This window comes from Pseudophryne corroboree, chromosome 2, assembly GCF_028390025.1.
Source record: "Pseudophryne corroboree isolate aPseCor3 chromosome 2, aPseCor3.hap2, whole genome shotgun sequence".
Taxonomy (NCBI): Eukaryota; Metazoa; Chordata; class Amphibia; order Anura; family Myobatrachidae; genus Pseudophryne; species Pseudophryne corroboree.
Genome location: NC_086445.1, coordinates 355,602,538 through 355,625,488, shown reverse-complemented (window position 1 = coordinate 355,625,488; position 22,951 = coordinate 355,602,538). Strand labels below are relative to the sequence as shown.

General features: G+C 50.0%; 1 protein-coding gene and 1 long non-coding RNA gene across 2 annotated transcripts in view; one reads left to right on the top strand and one right to left on the bottom strand.

Moving 5' to 3' along the window:
• The window catches only part of LOC135019801 (uncharacterized), a 55,334-nt gene extending 54,204 nt beyond the window's left edge, over window positions 1-1,130 (bottom strand). The window contains exon 1 of the long non-coding RNA XR_010217318.1: window positions 982-1,130. This is a non-coding gene — a long non-coding RNA (uncharacterized LOC135019801). The remainder of the gene's footprint in view (window positions 1-981) is intronic.
• The window catches only part of F7 (coagulation factor VII), a 122,707-nt gene that overhangs the window by 67,906 nt on the left and 31,850 nt on the right, over window positions 1-22,951 (top strand). The window lies entirely within an intron of this gene.

Here is a 22,951-nt window from a genome sequence, read left to right as displayed (position 1 = left end):
CCCCTGTCGGGATCCCAGCGTTGGTATTGTGACCGCATACCATATAACGCCGTGACTTTTGGTTTAGTATTTTTCCAACAATTGACAAAACAGCTACAATCACATAATTTGGGCCTTTTTTGTTCCTAGTGTATTACTAACTACAATAATATTTATTTTTTAATAAAACCATAGTTTGTGTTTTTTTTAATTCAGTGGATTAAGGAAGGTAGGAAGCTGTGCCCTCCATGGTGCTAGCCACACCCAATTGCACAGACCACACCCCCATATCAGTAGTCACACCCCCACCATGCTGTTCATACCTGCGGAAGCGGCGCACAATAGGCCCTTTATTAATTTCAGCTCCAGGCCCATCAGGACCTTAATCTGGCACTGGAGGGGAGGTTAGGGTTAGGATGCAGGAGGGAAGTTAGGCTTAGAGGGGAGGTTAGGGTGTGGGAGAGGAAGTTAGGGTTAGGCTGTGGGAGGGGAGGTTAGGGTTACAGGGGAGGTTAAGGTTAGGCTGCAGGAGGGAGGTTAGGCTTAGAGGGGAGGTTAGGGTTAGGATGCAGGAGGGAAGTTAGGCTTAGAGGGGAGGTTAGGGTGTGGGAGAGGAAGTTAGGGTTAGGCTGTGGGAGGGGAGGTTAGGGTTACAGGGGAGGTTAAGGTTAGGCTGCAGGAGGGTGGTTAGGCTTAGAGGGGAGGTTAGGGTGAGAGAGGGGAAGTTAGGGTTAGGCTGCGGGAGGACAGGATAGGGTTACAGGGAAAGTTAGGGTTAGGCTGCATGAGGGGAGGTTATGGTTAGGGGGGAGGTTAGGGTTAGGCTGTGGGAGGGGAAGTTAGGGTTAGGCTGCTGGAGGAGAGGTTGGGGTTTGGGGGGTGGTTAGGATTAGGCTGCAGGGAGGGAGGTTAGGGTTAGGCTATTAGAAGGGAAGTTAGGCTGTGGATTTAGACTCAACCCTGAGTAAACCTCCGTCAACGCACACACACATCTATTCTCACCAAAAGAAACCATTCAGCAGCAGCAGCTTCTCAGTTGGCATATGGTCAGGAGTGGGTGGAGATTATCTTGAGTAGGACCCCAGGAAAGGGAAGGGATGGCCTAAAAACTGCCTGCATGTGCCATAACTGACACTGACAGCAGAGAGCGCAGAGCTGAGTGCAGCGTCAGAGAAGGTTTGGAGACCAATCAGGTCGGCATCCTTCATTATGTGCTAAGTTTACAGTTGTGATGCCCACTAGGGTCTGCACTGTGCTGCATCAGCTCCCAGACTTCACAGTCCTCACTGAAGTGCAGGCACTTCTTCCCCACCCCTCTACCCATGCAGCAGCGACATACCCTCCAACTGTACCTTTTTGGCAGGTCCAGTACCTGTTTTTTATGGTCTGTACTGATTTTTGACTTTCCAAATTTCCATTGAAAGTATAGGAAAAGGGACGTGGCCTCATCCCCTTTACCCGTGGCCACGCCCCTTTTTCAAATTTGTACCGATTTTTATGTGCAAAATGTTGGAAGGTATGCAGCGAGTATGTATGTAGTATACTGAATCCACACAGGATGCCTGTCACTTGAGCAATGACTGTCCAGCTGCAGGCATATCTCAGAGAGCAGCTTCCTGACCGCGGCCACAGCACTGTCACTCCAGTCGGTTGCGGGGAACCTGTGTACTGTTCTAGTGGGAGAGGAGACCAGCCCAGAAGGGAGTAGGCCATATTCCCCCTCCGTCCCCCTCCATTGGTGGTCCACCCAATCTGCCCTTGTACTATCTTGCTGTCCAGAAGCTCCACTCACTGCTGGGTTTGTCAACTGGGAGAGGAGTGCGGGGCGGTCTCCTGTGACGTCCTGATGCCGCGCAGTGCTCATCTGGGATATGTTTTGTGGAGGCACAGTAATACCCCTTTCAGACTGACAATAGCCGGGTCGCACTCGGGATGTTGCATATTGCCGGGTTAGTGATGTCACCATTGACGCTACCATATGCGGTGCTTGGAGATCTCCAAGCACCGCCCCCTCCTATGCAGAGAACGGGTGCCGGGTCGCCTTGACCTGGCTTACCTGTTCACACTGCATGCATTCCGGGTCGATTCCGGCTTCAACCCAGGTCACGGCCTGGGATGAAATGCTGGGACGCTCTACTCTGGATATTCTTTCAGGACCCTTTCACACTGAGCAAATTCCCGGGTTGATGCGCGTTCATGTGCAATAACCCGGGAAATATTTGTCAGTGTGAAAGGGGTATAACAGAGCCAGCGCCAGTATCAGTGATATTACTGGTCTGAGCCCCACTACAGGGCCTTTATAATATATTAATTACTTTTGCCAGGCCCTAGGCGTGTGCCTATGTTGCATAGCGGTAAATCCAGCCCTGAGCTCTGGTCACCCGTTTATACTGCGGCCTTACTCGGGTCCTACCCAGGTCGGATTCCCAGTTCATTGGATCCTTTTCCACTGAGCTGTGACCAAGGTTGATCCAGCAATAACCCGGGTTATTATGGTAGTGGAAAAGGGGTATTAAAGTACCACGGCTGAAACTACAAAGGTGCTAAGGAAATTTATCACAGGGTATTACTAATACCCCTTTACACTAAAATCCTGGGTCCGATCCGGTATTCTGAACACAGGAAGAAGCCAGGTGAGACCCAAGTCAGACACCTTATACACTGCACCTCTGACCTGGGATATTCCCAGGTAGGCCCCTTTGACACTGAACCTGGATCACTCCTGCAAAACCTATGGACAAGGCGAAAAAAAATGGCAAAAAACTATGAGCAAGTACACAAACGTTTTAATTGTTTACATTATTTTTTTATTATTAAAAAAATATATATTACTTTGAAAATGTTGGTTTGACACACATTAACACATACCTCCCAACTTTGATGTACAGTATGTGGATGCGGGACCCTGTGCACGTGTGACCGTAAAGGGGGCGAAGCCTCACTGCATCTCCGATCACATCACTGTGGGGGGGTGTCCAGCACTCTCCGAGATGCTGGGCCGCCCCCCAGGCTCACGGGCTGCCATGCAGAACAGTGGTGTGTTCTCCACCCACCTACTTCCCCCCCTACCACGGGACACTGCGACCCATGGATGGAACAGAAGGACAGTCCCAGAAAAAGGGGACTGTCCTGTTGAATGTGGGACAGTTGGGAAGTATGTGTGTTATATTTATAGGAAAATGCTTACAAATAAAATCACAAAGGCTTCCTAAAAGCCAAATATATTACACTTTACAATATGTAATACAAGAAAAAATTGTGTTAAAAATAACAATCAATACATATGATACCTTGGTACACAGGTAAGTACACTTTTGACCCATTAAGAAAAGACTACATTACAGTAAATTTCTATACATGGTTTATTCTATGCTTTGGGCACCTTGTGGGCTTGCTGGAGATGCACTAGGGTCATAGTAAGGCCCTCTATTTTTTTTTTTAATTCAATAGTTTTTTATTGGAGTTTTTGATTTGCATTAACAACCTACACAAAAAACAAACTGAAGATTACAAACATACACAAAAACACATACACAGCTGTACATTTATAAGGTCCACAGTACATCTAGCGGTTGAAATGTCTCATAAGTCATACAGTCGCAGAGCGTCGGCGTCTGGGAGTAACACAACCCAAACAAGCCACTTCCAATATGAGCATAAGCATAGCAGAGTAAACACAGTATATCGAAATACAGCATAGCAAGGCCGGCCGCGAGGGTATCCACCTCCAAAACGTCCCAGAATAAAAATAAGGAAATAAATACAAATCTAAACTTTATTTATCCTTAAAATATCTAGAGTCCATCCACCTGCCCCATATTGTAAGCAATTTCCTTTCCACCTTCCTAGCCAGGAACACAAATTTTTCGTGTGCAATAGTTTCGTTGACCAGAGATATTCAAGCCCTGGGTGCCGGGGCCTCACCAGCCAGCCACAGCCGGGCTATACAGACCCTAGCCAGGGCACATAAATTGATGACATATCGCCTGCTGGGCGGATCTAAAGCTTCCTCGTCCACAATCAGCAATGTACACAACACAGGCGTAAATATGGAAGAGGGAATACCTGTATCAATTATGGTACGTAGAACAGCCTTCCAGAACAAAGATATACTAGGGCACAACCAAGCAGATGCCAGAAGTCGGCACCCATGGCTCCACACTTAGGGCACCGTGAGCTATGAGACCCCCCAATATGTGCTAACCTCACTGGGGTCATATACACTCTATGCAGAATATATAATTGTATTTGCTGGTATCTAACAGAGCAGTTGGAGATCCGATGGGCTCCCATAGCAGTATTCCATGCATCATCTGTTAACATACCCACATCTGACTCCCACCTACCCCGAAGAGCAGTTAGAGGGTCAGTATGATGCATCTGGAGAATACGACCATATATCCTAGGAACTAGGTGTCCCGAGTCCAGCGTCTGCAGCATTAATTTGACTGGGGAATTAGCGAGGACTGGAGGGCCATTCGGAAACTGGGCAGCCAAAGCGTGTCTCAGCTGAAGGAATCGAAAGAAGAACCCTGAGGGGACATTATGCACCTATTGAAGTTGGTGGAATGAGTTAAGGGTCCCATCACTATATAAATGGCCTAAAGAGTACACTCCCCAGTTACCCCAAACCTCCCGGACCTGAAGTTGACGCAGTTCCGGCAACCCGTAAGTATTATCCAGTGGGGTATCAGGATCAACACCATGACCCTGCATCACAGAGTGCACCAATTTCCATATCAGGATGGACTGTTTAATCAGTGGCAGTGTGGACATTTTGACGCTACCGCAAAGGAGTAGCTGTAATGGGGAGCCACCAGGATAGTCATGGTGCATCATCAGCGAATGCAAAGCCAGGGGATCGAGGTCGTTAACCCACTCCCAGACATGTGTCAGTTGCGCCGCATAGTAATAAAAACGGAAGTTGGGGAGAGCCAAACCCCCCAATTCCCGTGACCTGGTCAGGGTATACATTCTCAAAAGTGCCTGCTTACCAGCCCACACCAGGGAGGAAAGCAACCCATTTATTTGTTTAAAAATCTTCTGTGGAATATAAACGGGGGAATGCAGCAAAACATATAGAAGTTTGGGCTGGAAAAAAAACATTTTTACCATGTTAACCCTCCCCGTGACCGTTAAAGGCAGCTTCCCCCAGGCCTTCACCCGGCTACAAAGATACATTATTTGTGGAGTAATATTTAGGGAGGAAAATTTCTGAGGATTATTAGACACCCAAATGCCCAGATATTTGAAAGAGTCCACCCACCGCAATGGGAGAGCTACTAACGGGGAGGTAGGAACTTCACCCCGAAGTGGGGTAATAAAGGATTTCTCCCAATTAATCAGGAGCCCAGAGTATCGCCCGAACACAGTAATAATTTCTAAAATCCTAGGCATAGACTCAGCATAGCGATCCACAAACAACAAAACATCGTCGGCATATAGGGCCACCCTGTCCTCACGGGCCCCCATCTTAAAGCCAGAGTTCCCCACGTCCGCCCTCAGGAGGCATGCAAGGGGTTCAATGGCCGTAGCAAACAGAGTAGGGGACAATGGGCATCCCTGTCGTGTACTCCTAGATAGGGGAAAAGAGTGAGATACGAAACCATTTACCACCACCCTCGCCGAAGGAGAGGAATACATCAATCGAACGTATTTAATAAAGTTTGGGCCTATTCCAAATCTACGCATAACTTCCCACAAATAATCCCACTCCACAGAATCAAAAGCCTTAGCGGCATCCAACGAAACAACTACGGAGGAGGAGGGATCCTCGTGGGGAATTTGTAGGTGAGTAAACAGACGTCTAAGGTTAATGGAAGTCGATTTATTGGGCATAAATCCCGTCTGATCCGGGTGTATTATGTGAGAAATAACTGCATTTAATCTGCCAGCCAGCACCTTAGCCAACATTTTAATATCAGTGGGTAAAAGGGATATAGGGCGATAGGACTCAACTTTCCTAAGGTCCTTGTCAGGCTTAGGGAGAACTACAATCACTGCCTCCGCCATAGACGGGGGGAGAGACTCCTGTGCAAAGATTTGGCCATACAACTCAAGTAGGTGAGGGACAAAGAAATTCAAGTGTTGCTTATAGACCTCAGAAGGTATGCCATCCAAACCCAAGGCTTTACCACTAGGGGAGGCCTTAACAGCGGCCATAATTTCATCAGACGAAATAGGTGCCTCCAGAAGGTCGCAAGCCTCACTGGATAAGGTGGGGAAACAAATACTGTCTAAATAATCGTTCCGTTGTGACGAAGTACAATCTAATTTGGAATCGTACAAGCGTCTGTAGTAGGATACAAATTCAGGCGCAATTTGTGGAGTCTGTGTCAGGGGAACACCATCAGGGGTCTCAATCTCAACACTAGTAGGTCTATCACCTCGGGCCAGGGAGGCCAGGTATGTCCCCGGCCTATCACCAGTAGCGTAAAAGGTATGGGAGGAGAAAAGGAGTCCATGCTGAGTCTTTTCCATTAGGTAATCTTTCCATTCTCTGAGCCGATAACCAGGCTAGCTTAGAACTGTTCAAAGAATCTTGTAAGTACTGTGATTCTGCAGCGACACTCTGGGCCTCCAGCTCAGCCTCCCGTCGCCTATAAAAGGACTTCAAATTAGACACCCGTTTAATCAAACTCCCCCTCATAAAGGCCTTGAATGTGTCCCACAAATTAGAGATAGCTTTTTCGGCACTGTTTAGTACAAAGAATTCCCGCCATGCTGCCACTAAATCAGAGCCGTCCCCCATGTGTACGAGCCAAAACGGATTAAATTTCCATACGGCTTGGCCCCTAGAGCAGTTAAAGTCTAAAGTAAAGGTCAAGGGGGAGTGATCTGATATACCCCTAGTCTCATATCTGATACTATTGACCCGGGGAACCATGTCGCTCGAGAGGACGGCCAGATCAATCCTGGAAAACGAAGAGTGAGAGTGAGAGAAACAGGAGTATTGTTTAAGAGACGGGTGTCTCAATCTCCAAGGATCGACCAGGCCCAACCCCGACACCACATGTGCAAAAGTGGATTTCCCAGGAAACGCAGCAGACGGAGATATAGAGAGCCTGTCCTTCGCCGCATCTAGCACATTATTGAAGTCGCCAAGGCAAATAACAGATATCCCGGGGAATGAGGCCATGAACCCAGCAGCCTTCTTAAGGACATCAGGAGAGTAAGGAGGGGGCACATAAACAGCTAGAAGGAGGACAGAGACATAAAATAATCTACATTTCAAAAACACATATCTCCCCCAGGGATCCGTTTGCATAGACTCCAGCACGAAGGGGACGGTCCTCCTAATAAGGACCGAAACTCCTCGAGAGGCAGAAGTGTGCCCAACCCACCCAGGGTCGCTTCAAAGAGAGAATCTTACCACCCACCAAGTGAGTTTCCATAAGACAGACAATATCAGCGGCATAATGTCTAATTTGTCGGAGTACCAGGGACCTCTTAACTTTATCATTGAGCCCTCTCACATTCCACGATAACACTTTAAGCCCAGCCATAGGACATCAGAAGTACAATAAGCGCAACACCCCGCGGCCAGCCAAGTCTGCCATGCATAAATTCAGTTACTGGACACCATTGCGTAAGTAGTACAGCAGCAAACCACATACATTCAAAACACAAACATCCACACAACAAATAAGTACAACCCAAAACCTTCCCTCGCCCCCCTCCCTGAGTGCAAATACCTAAAAATAGAAATAAACAAAACTTCGTAGCACCATTGACTAGTGCAAACACACCTTAATCGGGGCAAAGAATATAATGACTCTCGGGTGAAAAAAAGAGGTAGCTCCCAGCCACCAACCACCGCCCCCCCCCCCCCCCCCCCTGAAAAAATTGAGGGGAAATCAGAGAGTTCCACCCCCTAGGTCTATCCAATACACAAAGTGAAGCATACATGGATATCACAGAACCAGATATATCTTATCAAGCCGGATATATAACCCCCCCCCCCCCAAAAAAAAAACCCAACAACAAACAAACAAACATAACAGAGATACCAGAGCAGTCAAGCGAACACCCATACGCCCTATCCAAACTGCGGGAGCAGAATAGCGGTGGATGAAATAGACATCAACATCAATCAAACATTCCCGCATCTTGTCAACCCGCATTAAATAACTTATATAATCATAGCAAACAGAATAGATACAAGGAAAACAAATACAAAAGAAAGTCTGCCACTGGAAAGTCAAGGATCCGCAAGGGCACGCCTCGCCGGGAATCGTCTGTCCAGCCACACCATGGCCTCGCGGGGAGTTGCGAAAAACTTTGTTTCTCTGACGTCTTAGTGGATGCTGGGTACTCCGTAAGGACCATGGGGAATAGACGGGCTCCGCAGGAGACTGGGCACTCTTTAAAGAAAGATTAGGTACTACATCTGGTGTGCACTGGCTCCTCCCTCTATGCCCCTCCTCCAGACCTCAGTTAGAATCTGTGCCCGGCCAGAGCTGGATGCACTCTAGGGGCTCTCCTGAGCTTCCTAGAAAGAAAGTATTTGTTAGGTTTTTTATTTTCAGTGAGATCTGCTGGCAACAGACTCACTGCTACGTGGGACTTAGGGGAGAGAAGCAAACCTACCTGCTTGCAGCTAGCTTGTGCTTCTAGGCTACTGGACACCATTAGCTCCAGAGGGATCGAACACAGGGCCCGACCTCGATCGTCCGTTCCCAGAGCCGCGCCGCCGTCCCCCTTGCAGAGCCAGAAGACGGAAGAAACCGGAGAAAATCGGCGGCTGAAGACTCCGGTCTTCAATAAGGTAGCGCACAGCACTGCAGCTGTGCGCCATTGCTCCCACAGCACACCACACGCTCCGGTCACTGGTGGGTGCAGGGCGCTGGGGGGGGGCGCCCTGGGCTGCAATAAATATACCTTTTGGCAAAAACTGCACATAATACAGTGTATAACACTGTATATGTGCATAAACCCCCGCCATTAATATTATAAAAAGCGGGAGAAGCCCGCCGCTAAAGGGGCGGGGCTATCTTCCTCAGCACAGCCAGCGCCATTTTCTCGTCACAGCTCCGCTGGAAGGACGCTCCCCAGGCTCTCCCCTGCAGTATACAACTACAGAAAGGGTAAAAAAGAGAGGGGGGGCACATAAATTTAGGCGCAAAATTGTGATATAAGCAGCTATAGGGGGAAAATTCACTTTGTGTATAGTGTATATCCCTCTGTTATATAGCGCTCTGGTGTGTGCTGGCATACTCTCTCTCTGTCTCCCCAAAGGACTTTGTGGGGTCCTGTCCTCAGTCAGAGCATTCCCTGTGTGCGGTGTGTCGGTACGGCTGTGTCGACATGTTTGATGAGGACGCTTACGTGGAGGCGGAGCAGGTGCCGATAAGTGTGATGTCGCCCCCTGTGGGGCCGACACCTGAGTGGATGGATATGTGGAAGGTATTAACCGACAGTGTCAACTCCTTGCATAAAAGGTTCGATGACGCAGCTTTGGGACAGCCGGCATCTCAGCCCGCGCCTGCCCAGGTATCTCAGAGGCCATCAGGGGCTCAAAAACGCCCGCTACCTCAGATGGCAGACACAGATGTCGACACGGAGTCTGACTCCAGTGTCGACGAGGATGAGACAAATGTACAATCCACTAGGGCCATCCGATGCATGATTACGGCAATGAAAAATGTGTTGCACATTTCTGACATTACCCCGGTTACCACAAAAAAGGGTATTATGTTTGGGGAGAAAAAGCAGCCAGTGACTTTTCCCCCATCTGATGAGTTAAATGAATTGTGTGAAGAAGCGTGGGGTTCCCCAGATAAGAAACTAGTAATTTCTAAACGGTTACTAATGGCGTACCCTTTCCCGCCAACGGATAGGTTACGCTGGGAGACATCCCCTAAGGTGGACAAGGCGCTCACGCGCTTATCAAAAAAGGCGGCACTGCCTTCTCAGGATACGGCCGCCTTAAAGGAGCCTGCAGATAGAAAGCAGGAGGCTATCCTGAAGTCTGTGTATACACACTCAGGTACTATACTGAGACCTGCTATTGCTTCAGCGTGGATGTGTAGTGCTGCAGCAGCGTGGTCTGATTCCCTGTCTGATAACATTGATTCCCTAGACAGGGACACTATATTGCTAACCATAGAGCATATTAAAGACGTAGTCTTATATATGAGAGATGCACAGAGGGACATTTGCCGGCTGGCATCTAGAATTAATGCAATGTCCATTTCTGCCCGGAGAGTATTATGGACTCGGCAGTGGACAGGTGATGCTGATTCTAAAAGGCACATGGAAATTTTGCCTTATAAGGGTGAGGAATTGTTTGGGGACGGTCTTTCGGACCTCGTATCCACAGCAACAGCTGGGAAGCCGACTTTTTTACCTCAGGTTCCCTCACAACCTAAGAAAGCACCGTATTATCAAGTACAGTCCTTTCGGCCTCAGAAAGGCAAGCGGGATAGAGGCGCGTCCTTTCTGCCCAGAGGCAGGGGTAGAGGGAAAAAGCTGCACCATACAGCCAGTTCCCAAGAACAAAAATCCTCCCCTGCTTCAACTAAGTCCACCGCATGACGCTGGGGCTCCACATGTGGAGCCAGGTGCGGTGGGGGCCCGTCTCCGGAACTTCAGCGACCAGTGGGTTCGCTCACAGGTGGATCTCTGGGTTCTACAAGTGGTATCTCAGGGATACAAGCTGGAGTTCGAGACGTCTCCCCCTCGCCGTTACCTCAAATCAGCCTTGCCAGCTACTCCCCAGGACAGGGAGGTAGTACTGGCGGCAATTCACAAGCTGTACCTCCAGCAGGTGATAATCAAAGTTCCCCTCCTTCAACAGGGACGGGGTTACTATTCCACAATGTTTGTGGTACCGAAACCAGACGGTTCGGTGAGACCCATTCTAAATTTAAAATCCTTGAACACTTATATAAGGAAGTTCAAGTTCAAAATGGAATCGCTCAGGGCGGTTATTGCAAGCCTGGAAGAGGGGGATTACATGGTATCACTGGACATCAAGGATGCATACCTACATGTCCCCATTTACCCACCTCACCAGGTGTACCTCCGTTTTGTGGTACAGGACTGCCATTACCAATTCCAGACGTTGCCGTTTGGTCTGTCCACGGCACCGAGGGTATTTACCAAAGTAATGGCCGAAATGATGATACTCCTTCGAAAGAAGGGAGTTATAATTATCCCGTACTTGGACGATCTCCTTATAAAGGCGAGGTCCAGGGAGCAGTTGTTGGTCGGAGTAGCACTATCTCAGGAAGTGACAACAGCACGGGTGGATTCTGAATATCCCAAAGTCGCAGCTGGTTCCTACGACGCGTCTGCTGTTCCTGGGTATGATTCTGGACACAGAACAGAAGAAGGTGTTTCTCCTGGAGGAGAAGGCCGAGGAGTTGTCATCTCTGGTCAGAGACCTCCTGAAACCAAAACAGGTGTCGGTGCATCACTGCACGCGAGTCCTGGGAAAGATGGTAGCTTCTTACGAGGCAATTCCATTCGGCAGGTTCCATGCAAGGATCTTTCAGTGGGATCTGTTAGACAAGTGGTCCGGATCGCATCTTCAGATGCATCGGCTGATCGCCCTGTCCCCGAGGGCCAGGGTGTCTCTGCTGTGGTGGTTGCAGAGTGCTCATCGTCTCGAGGGCCGCAGATTCGGCATACAGGACTAGGTCCTGGTGACCACGGATGCAAGCCTCCGAGGTTGGGGGGCAGTCACTCAGGGAAGAAACTTCCAGGGACAATGGTCGAGTCAGGAGGCTTCCCTACACATAAATATTCTGGAACTAAGGGCCATTTACAATGCCCTAAGTCAGGCAAAACCCCTGCTTCAAAACCAGCCGGTGCTGATTCAGTCAGACAACATCACGGCGGTCGCCCATGTAAACCGACAGGGCGGCACAAGAAGCAGGATGGCGATGGCAGAAGCCACAAGGATTCTCCGATGGGCGGAAAATCACGTGATAGCACTGTCAGCAGTGTTCATTCTGGGAGTGGACAACTGGGAAGCAGACTTCCTCAGCAGGCACGACCTCCACCCGGGAGAGTGGGGACTTCATCCAGAAGTCTTCCAGCTGATTGTAAATCGTTGGGAAAGGCCACAGGTGGACATGATGGCGTCCCGCCTCAACAAAAAGCTAAAAAGATATTGCGCCAGGTCAAGGGACCCTCAGGCGATAGCTGTGGACGCTCTAGTGACACCGTGGGTGTACCAGTCGGTTTATGTGTTCCCTCCTCTTCCTCTCATACCAAAGGTACTGAGGATAATAAGAAAGAGAGGAGTAAGAACTATACTCATCGTTCCGGATTGGCCAAGAAGGACTTGGTACCCGGAACTACAAGAAATGATCTCAGAGGACCCTTGGCCTCTGCCTCTCAGACAGGACCTGCTACAGCAGGGGCCCTGTCTGTTCCAAGACTTACCGCGGCTGCGTTTGATGGCATGGCGGTTGAACGCCGGATCCTGATGGAAAAGGGCATTCCGGTTGAAGTCATTCCTACGCTGATAAAAGCTAGGAAGGATGTGACAGCAAAACATTATCACCGCATATGGCGAAAATATGTTGCTTGGTATGAAGGCCCCAACAGAAGAATTTCAGCTGGGTCGATTTCTGCACTTCCTACAGTCAGGAGTGACTATGGGCCTAAAATTGGGATCCATTAAAGTCCAGATTTCGGCCCTGTCTATTTTCTTTCAAAAAGAACTGGCTTCACTGCCTGAAGTTCAGACGTTTGTTAAGGGAGTGCTGCATATTCAGCCCCCTTTTGTGCCTCCAGTGGCACCTTGGGATCTCAACGTTGTGTTGGATTTCCTAAAATCACATTGGTTTGAGCCACTTCAGACCGTGGAGTTAAAACTTTTGGCCTTGGCTTCGGCTAGGCGTGTGTCAGAATTGGCGGCTTTGTCCTGTAAAAGCCCCTATCTGATTTTCCATATGGACAGGGCAGAATTGAGGACTCGTCCCCAATTTCTCCCTAAGGTGGTATCAGCGTTTCATTTGAACCAACCTATTGTGGTGCCTGCGGCTACTCGGGACTTGGAGGCTTCCAAGTTGCTGGATGTAGTCCGGGCCCTGAAAATCTATGTTTCCAGGACGGCTAGAGTCAGAAAAACTGACTCGCTGTTTATCCTGCATGCACCCAACATGCTGGGTGCTCCTGCTTCAAAGCAGACTATTGCTCGCTGGATCTGTAACACGATTCAACTTGCACATTCTGCGGCTGGACTGCCGCATCCTAAATCAGTCAAAGCCCATTCCACGAGGAAGGTGGGCTCTTCTTGGGCGGCTGCCCGAGGGGTCTCGGCTTTACAACTTTGCCGAGCTGCTACCTGGTCGGGATCAAACACGTTTGCAAAATTCTACAAGTTTGATACCCTGGCTGAGGAGGACCTTGAGTTTGCTCATTCGGTGCTGCAGAGTCATCCGCACTCTCCCACCCGTTTGGGAGCTTTGATATAATCCCCATGGTCCTTACGGAGTACCCAGCATCCACTAGGACGTCAGAGAAAATAAGATTTTACTCACCGGTAAATCTATTTCTCGTAGTCCGTAGTGGATGCTGGGAGCCCGTCGCAAGTGCGGACTTCTGCAATACTTGTATATAGTTATTGCTTAACTATAGGGTTATTGTTCTGAGCCATCTGTTTAATGAGGCTCAGCTGTTGTTCATACTGTTAACTGGGTATACTTATCACGAGTTGTACGGTGTCATTGGTGTGGCTGGTATGAGTCTTACCCTGGATTCCAAATCCTTTCCTAGTAATGTCAGCTCTTCCGGGCACAGTTTCCCTAACTGAGGTCTGGAGGAGGGGCATAGAGGGAGGAGCCAGTGCACACCAGATGTAGTACCTAATCTTTCTTTAAAGAGTGCCCAGTCTCCAGCGGAGCCCGTCTATTCCCCATGGTCCTTACGGAGTACCCAGCATCCACTACGGACTACGAGAAATAGATTTACCGGTGAGTAAAATCTTATTTTCCCCATCCGCCACCACCCGCAGTCTAGACGGGAAGAGCATGGCATATGGCAGGTCAAGTTCACAGAGTCTCCTCTTAACAGGCAGAAATTGAGCCCTATCTTTTTGTACATCCACCGCAAAATCTGGGAAAACCGATATGGGCGACCTATTCCATTTGAAAGGGCCTTTGGTACGGGCCAGCCTCAAAACTGTGTCACGGTCACGGAAGTGGAGGAACCTAGCAATAAAGGTGCGGGGTGGAGCCCCTGGAGGCAGCGGGCGCATCGGAACTCTATGAGCCCGTTCAACAGTGAAGTAAGGCGAAAATTCCTCAGATCCAAAGGCATCCCAGAGCCATTTTACGAGAAACTCTTCAGGAGCTGAGCCTTCTTCCTTCTCGGGCAGACCAATGAAGCGGACGTTATTGCGCCGCAGACGCCCCTCCAAATCCGTCAGCTTTTTTCGCACATCTGTCATCTGAGATTCCAAAACATCAGTGCGGCGACCCAGCGGGCCGACAGAGTCCTCAACATTGGATATACGGGTCTCAGCCTCTCCCACTCTCTTTCTCACCCGCTGAAGGTCCTGATGGATAATGAAGAGATCAGACTGCACTTGCCCGATTTTATTAGCCAGACGCGTCTCACTGGCAGTCACCGCATCCAATACTCTCTGCAGCGCAGCATCCGGAGGATCAGGGGAGGCGGAACAATACGCAGGAGATGGGGGCGATGCCTCAGATCTTACAGTCTCTCCCCTTTGCTGTTGAGGGCCAGGATTACGGACAAACTTATCCATTGCGCCCGCCGCCGCACTACTTTGGCGGCCTTGCACCATTTTGGACAACACGGTATCGCTCCGTCGAGCCAACAGGGTATGTCAAAGCAAATACAGGCAAGAGGGGGGCGTCCGCACCAACACCCTATGGAAAGGCCAGCGGGCGCGAGGGAGTATATAGATATGTATAGATAGACAACAGGACCAAAGTCTCCGGTTATAATGCAAAGTGTCCGCCTAATGGAGCAGGAGTATAGGCAATATCACCCTCAATCAAAGCCGTGAGGTACAGATGAGCGGTCCCCCAGCACTAACTTCCAGGCACAGCAGGGGAGCTTGCGCCACATAGGGAGAGGGTAAGGTCAGCGAGCCAGAGGAGTATAGCAGGAGGAGGGGGGAAAGGGTTTATGCAGCCCAACGGCCTCCCAGCCAGCTCAGTGAAAGCCCCAAACAATAATCCTCCCCGCAGCAGTGGGTCCGCGTCCCGTGTACCTGGGTCCCAGTCAGAATGGGAGCATGCAGCAGCAGGAGATCCAGCAAATGGCCGCAATGGCAGGCAGCAGAGGATGAGCAGGATGGCCACGCTGTGAGCCCTCCAGGCTCGCTCACAGCTAGAGGAGCCGGTTGGTGTATTTCCCCACTCCCGCTCGTCAGCGTCTCAGCCGGCTGCCGCGGGCGGTGATAAATCGCGGGAGCTGCACTTCCGGTTCCCCGGGCAGCGCGGGTCCGCGGCAGTACAGGGTGGTCCCGGCAGCCCCAAACAGGGCACTCCAGCAGGCAGACGGGGCGGCAGATGAAAGCCCCTCACTCCACTTCACCAGAGACACGGCAGGCTGTAGCGGGCGGCGGCGGGTTGCAGGAGCCGAACTTCCGGCTAGCGTTGAGCGCAAGGCCGCAGCTTCTCGCACCGGCCCAGCGCAGAGCAGGGCCCGCCAGGCAAACAGAGCTCCAGGAGCACGGGAGACAGCGGCAGCCGGATCAAACCCACTCCAGGGGGGGGGGGGGGGGGGCAGGAGATGCTCATGTAGCGATGGCCCCAATATCAGACCCAGGGGGGAGTATAGGATAATAAATCAGGATGTAGTGGCTGGAGAGCTGCACAGTGCAAGTGCTACTCCATGCCCGTCCAGGCCACGCCCCCAAGGCCCTCTATTTTAAGGGTTATATGGGTTTGGATTTTGATTATAAGGGTGATCTTGGTAGGGTGAGCCCTGTTAGGGTGATGGCTGTGCCTGAAGCCAGGATCTTTGATATATTTTTGTTGGCAACAGCATCCTTAACTGTCCTGGTCACCTGCCCAGATATCTCCTCCTCACTCCTTATGGTGAACAGGTGGGACATGCTAAATTTAGGGTCTGACTCCTGCATCTGTTTCTCCTGCATGTGTATCCAGCGTCTGCTCTCTGGGCTCTGGCAGATGACATCACATGCCAGCGCTCAGTTAGCTCCAATCAGCGACTTTTGCAGTAACCCACATCTTAAAACTCGGGTTATACTGCAGTGTGCTCCAGCTCCTTCCCATGTCCAGCCCTGCTTGCTAACCGAGTTGAATTGTCATGCCCTCGACCCAGGTTAACTTTTTTACACTGAACCACGGCCGGTCTTGACTCAGCCATAACCCGCGTTATTTGGGCAGTGTAAAAGGGGTAAATTTCTCACTGTGAACAGTAACTAATGCAGTTTCTTTCATGAAGCATCATCCATCTTTGTTTGCACTGCCACCAACAGTGTTTTGTGCACCTGTCAATTTGAACTAAAAGATAACAGCATCCAAGAAGGACGGATTATCCTCATCAGCCCACTACAAGTGCTTCTCAATCTCCATTCAAAGTTCTACAACTTGATTGCTCATAAACTCTAGTTTCAGAAATTCTAATTGTAAGATATGTGTAGAGATACAGAGTCGGATGTAATGACACCCGAGTTCGGTGGCCGTGCGTGATGCCGGCCGAACTCAGACTTTTTAAAAAAAGTGGCAGTAAAGGCAAGGTGCAGGGAGTGCAGCTGCTATGGGGCCCAGAGCTGAAAGAGGCCACCTTCCCTGTCACAGTTACATGTGTTATATACATTTCTCTTACGTCCTAGAGGATGCTGGGGACTCCGTAAGGACCATGGGGATAGACGGGCTCCGCAGGAGACATGGGCACTTTAAGAAAGACCTTTAGGTATGGGTGTGCACTGGCTCCTCCCTCTATGCCCCTCCTCCAGACCCCAGTTTACTACTGTGCCCAGAGGAGACTGGGTGCATTACAGGGAGCTCTCCTGAGTTTCCTGAAAGAAGGAATATTTGTTTGTTTTTTTATTTTCAGGGAGCCTGCTGGCAACAGACTCCCTGCATCGAGGGACTGAGGAGAGAGAAACAGACCTGCTTTAATGTTAGGCTCTGTTTCTTAGGCTACTGGACACCATTAGCTCCAGAGGGATCGGTACGCGGGTCTCACCCTCGCCGTCCGTCCCAGAGCCGCGCCGCCGTCCTCCTCGCAGAGCCGGAAGATAGAAGCTGGGTGAGTATGAGAAGAAAGAAGACTTCAGAGGCGGCAGAAGACTTCAGATCTTCACTGAGGTAACGCACAGTAGTAAAGCTGTGCGCCATTGCTCCCACACAGCAAACACAAACGGCAGTCACTGTAAGGGTGCAGGGTGCAGGGCGCAGGGGGGGCGCCCTGGGCAGCAATAAAACCTCTTTTTCTGGCAAATGTGTATATATACAGCTGGGCACTGTATATATAAAGAGCCCCAGCCAGGTTTTTCGATATTTGAGCGGGACAGAAGCCCGCCGCCGAGGGGGCGGGGCTTCTTCCTCAGCACTCACCAGCGCCATTTTCTCCACAGCACAGCGCTGAGAGGAAGCTCCCCGGACTCTCCCCTGCTTATCCACGGTGAAAGAGGGTTTTAAAGAAGGGGCGGGGCACATAATTGGCGCAATATACAGATTACAGCGCTATCTGGGTAAACATATTGTGTGTTTTTTCCTGGGTCATTGGCGCTGGGTGTGTGCTGGCATACTCTCTCTCTGTCTCTCCAAAGGGCCTTGTGGGGGAACTGTCTTCAGATAAGAGGATTCCCTGTATGTGTGGTGTGTCGGTACGCGTGTGTTGACATGTCTGAGGTAGAAGGCTCTCCTATTGAGGAGGTGGAGCAAATGAATGTGGTGTCTCCGTCGACAACGCCGACACCTGACTGGATGGATATGTGGAATGTTTTAAGTGCTAATGTGAATTTATTGCACAAAAGATTAGACAAAGCTGAGGCTAGGGAACAGCCAGGGAGTCAACCCATGTCTGTCCCTATGTCGCAGGGACCTTCGGGGTCTCAAAAGCGCCCACCATCCCGAATAGTAGACACTGATACCGACACGGATTCTGACTCCAGTGTCGACTACGATGATGCAAAGTTACAGCCAAAATTGGCTAAATATATTCGATATATGATTATTGCAATAAAAGATGTTTTGCATATCACAGAGGAACCCCCTGTCCATGACACGAGGGTACACATGTATAAGGGAAAGAAACCTGAGGTAACCTTTCCCCCTTCTCATGAGCTGAACAAGTTGTGTGAAAAAGCGTGGGAATCTCCAGACAAGAAACTGCAGGTTCCCAAAAGGATTCTTATGGCGTATCCTTTCCCGGCAAAGGACAGGATACGGTGGGAATCCTCCCCTAGGGTGGACAAAGCGTTGACACGCTTATCCAAAAAGGTAGCGCTGCCATCCCAAGATACGGCTACCCTAAGGGATCCTGCGGATCGCAAGCAGAAGGTTATTTTGAAGTCCATTTACACACATTCTGGTACTTTACTCAGACCGGCTATTGCGTCGGCTTGGGTTTGTAGCGCTGTAGCAGCATGGATAGATACTTTATCAGCGGAGATTGAGACCCTGGATAAGGATACCATCTTATTGACCCTGGGACATATAAAAGATGCTGTCTTATATATAAGAGATGCTCCAAGAGACATTGGTTTACTCAGTTCTAGAGTCAACGCTATGTCGATTTCTGCTAGACGAGTCCTATGGACCCGGCAATGGACAGGTGATGCCGACTCAAAACGGCATATGGAGGTTTTACCTTACAAGGGTGAGGAATTGTTTGGAGAAGGTCTCTCGGACCTGGTCTCCACAGCTGCAGCTGGTAAATCCAATTTTTTGCCTTATATTCCCTCACAGCCTAGGAAAGCGCCACATTATCAAATGCAGTCCTTTCGGTCACAGAGAAACAAGAAAGTACGAGGTGCGTCCTTTCTTGCCAGAGGTAAGGGCAGAGGGAAAAAGCTGCACAACACAGCTAGTTCCCAGGAACAGGAGTCCTCCCCGGCCTCTACAAAATCCACCGCATGACGCTGGGGCTCTGCTAAGGGAGTCCGCCCCAGTGGGGGCACGTCTTTGACTTTTCAGCCACATCTGGGTTCACTCACAGGTGGATCCCTGGGCAATAGAAATTGTTTCTCAGGGTTACAAGCTGGAATTCGAAGAGGTGCCTCCTCGCTGTTTTTTTCAAATCGGCCCTGCCGACTTCTCCCCTAGAAAGGGAGTTAGTGTTAAATGCAATTCACAAATTGTATCTTCAACAGGTGGTGGTGAAGGTTCCCCTACTTCAACAAGGGAGGGGATATTACTCAACCCTGTTTGTAGTCCCGAAACCGAACGGTTCGGTCAGACCCATTTTAAATTTAAAATCCCTGAACCTATACTTGAAAAGGTTCAAGTTCAAAATGGAATCGCTCAGAGCAGTCATCGCCAGCCTGGAGGGGGGGGGGATTTTATGGTATCCCTGGACATAAAGGATGCATACCTTCATGTTCCCATATATCCACCTCATCAGGCGTACCTGAGATTTGCGGTACAGGATTGTCATTACCAATTTCAGACGTTGCCGTTTAGGCTTTCCACGGCCCCGAGGATTTTCACCAATGGCGGAAATGATGGTGCTCCTGCGCAAGCAGGGTGTCACAATTATCCCATACTTGGACGATCTCCTCATAAAAGCGAGATCAAGAGAGCAGTTGCTGAGCAGCGTGTCACTTTCACTGAAAGTGTTACAGCAACACGGCTGGATTCTCAATATCTCGAAGTCGCAGTTGGTTCCTACGACTCGTCTGACCTTCTTGGGCATGATTCTGGATACGGACCAGAAAAGGGTTTATCTTCCGATAGAAAAGGCTCAGGAACTCATGACCCTGGTCAGGAACCTATTGAAGCCAAAACAGGTGTCAGTGCATCACTGCACTCGAGTCCTGGGAAAGATGGTGGCATCGTACGAGGCCATTCCCTTCGGCAGATTCCATGCGAGGACCTTCCAATGGGACCTACTGGACAAGTGGTCCGGGTCACATCTACAGATTCATCAGTTGATTGCCCTGTCCCCCAGGGCCAGGGTATCTCTCCTGTGGTGGCTACAGAGTGCTCACCTTCTAGAGGGCCGCAGGTTCGGCATTCAGGACTGGGTTCTGGTGACCACGGACGCGAGCCTCCGAGGTTGGGGAGCAGTCACACAGGGAAGAAACTTCCAAGGACTTTGGACAAGTCAAGAGACTTGTCTTCACATCAACGTCCTGGAGCTGAGGGCCATATACAACGCCCTTCGTCAAGCGGAGACCTTACTTCGCGACCTACCAGTTCTGATTCAGTCAGACAACATCACCTCAGTGGCTCATGTAAACCGCCAAGGCGGCACAAGGAGCAGAGTGGCAATGGCGGAAGCCACCAGGATTCTTCGCTGGGCGGAAAATCATGTAAGCGCACTGTCAGCAGTGTTCATTCTGGGAGTGGACAACTGGGAAGCAGACTTCCTCAGCAGGCACGACCTGCATCCAGGAGAGTGGGGACTTCATCAGGAAGTCTTCGCACAGATTGCAAGTCAGTGTGGACTGCCGCAGATAGACATGATGGCGTCCCGCCTCAACAAAAAGCTACAGAGGTATTGCACCAGGTCAAGAGACCCTCAGGCGGTAGCGGTGGACGCCCTAGTGACACCGTGGGTGTTCCAGTCGGTTTATGTGTTTCCTCCTCTTCCTCTCATCCCAAAGGTGTTGAGAATAATAAGAAAAAGAGGAGTACAGACAATTCTCATTGTTCCAGATTGGCCGCGAAGGGCCTGGTATCCGGATCTGCAGGAGATGCTCACAGAAGATCCGTGGCCTCTTCCTCTAAGACAGGACCTGTTGCAACAGGGGCCCTGTCTGTTCCAAGGCTTACCGCGGCTGCGTTTGACGGCATGGTGGTTGAACGCTGGATCCTAGCGGAAAAGGGCATTCCGGATGAGGTCATTCCTACTCTGATAAAGGCTAGGAAGGACGTGACAGCTAAACATTATCACCGTATATGGCGAAAGTATGTTTCTTGGTGTGAGGCCAGGAATGCTCCTACGGAAGAATTCCATTTGGGCCGTTTCCTTCACTTCCTACAAACTGGAGTGAATTTGGGCCTAAAATTAGGCTCCATTAAGGTTCAGATTTCGGCCTTATCCATTTTCTTTCAGAAGGAATTAGCTTCTCTCCCAGAAGTACAGACTTTTGTGAAGGGAGTGCTGCATATTCAGCCTCCTTTTGTACCTCCGGTGGCGCCTTGGGACCTTAATGTGGTGTTGAGTTTCCTTAAGTCGCACTGGTTTGAACCACTTCAAACGGTGTAGTTAAAATATCTCACTTGGAAGGTGGTCATGTTGTTAGCCTTGGCTTCGGCTAGGCGAGTGTCGGAATTGGCGGCTTTGTCTCATAAAAGCCCCTATCTGGTTTTCCATATGGATAGAGCGGAATTGCGGACCCGTCCTCAATTTTTGCCTAAGGTGGTGTCATCTTTTCATATGAACCAACCTATTGTGGTGCCTGTGGCTACGCGAGACTTGGAGGATTCCGAGTCCCTTGATGTGGTCAGGGCTTTGAAAATTTACGTGGCCAGAACGGCTAGAATCAGAAAAACAGAAGCACTGTTTGTCCTGAATGCAGCCAACAAGGTTGGCGCTCCTGCTTCAAAGCAGACTATTGCTCGCTGGATCTGTAACACGATTCAGCGGGCTCATTCTACGGCTGGATTGCCGTTACCAAAATCGGTCAAGGCCCATTCCACTAGGAAGGTGGGCTCTTCTTGGGTGGCTGCCCAAGGGTTCTCGGCACTACAGCTGTGCCGAGCTGCTACTTGGTCGGGTTCAAACACCTTTGCAAAATTCTATAAGTTTGATACCCTGGCTGAGGAGGACCTCCTGTTTGCTCAATCGGTGCTGCAGAGTCATCCGCACTCTCCCGCCCGTTTGGGAGCTTTGGTATAATCATCATGATCCTTACGGAGTCCCCAGCATCCTCTAAGACGTAAGAGAAAATAAGATTTTAAACCTACCGGCAAATCTTTTTCTCGTAGTCCGTAGAGGATGCTGGGCGCTCGTCCCAAGTGCGGACTACTTCTGCAAGACTTGTATATAGTTTTGCTTACTTATGTTATGTTATAGTTTCATCGGTCTCGGTCTGATGCTATGTTGTTTTCATACTGTTGACTGGTTAGTATATCACAAGTTATACGGTGTGAATGGTGTGGACTGGTGTGAATCTTGCCCTTGGATTAACAAAAATCCTTTCCTCGTACTGTCCATCTCCTCTGGGCACAGTTTCTCTAACTGGGGTCTGCTGGAGGGGCATAGAGGGAGGAGCCAGTGCACACCCATACCTAAAGTTCTTTCTTAAAGTGCCCATGTCTCCTGCGGAGCCCGTCTATCCCCATGGTCCTTACGGAGTCCCCAGCATCCTCTACGGACTACGAGAAAAAGATTTACCGGTAGGTTTAAAATCTTATTTTTTCACCATTGTGTGGTAAATACTGAAGAGACCTTTCAAACTTTTGCCTTGGGGCCTACAATATATCTAGTTATGCCCCTGGTCCTGCTCAGGGGCGGATCCAGAAGAAAATGATAGGGGGGGCATCATTGAAGGGGCAAGTACATTTGCGTGCAGCTTCGGTGCATGTGAGATGGCGCTTCTTATACAATGCCCACAGTTGTAGCGCTCATTATGCAATGTCCACTGTACTGGTAGTGCCCCTTATATAGACCCCATAGTAGTGGTGCCCCTTATGCAATGCCCCTATTGCCCCCAGTAGTTTTGTTGCCTGTAGTAATGCCCCCAGTCATTTAGCGCCCTAGTAGTTATGCCCCCAGTGGTAATGCCCCTGCAGTTATGACCCCAGTAGTTTACCCCCGCCCCCTTTAGTTTAGCCTCCCAGTGGTAATGCCCCTAGTAGTTTGCCTGCTTGTAGTTTAGCCACCAGTAGTAATGCCCCCC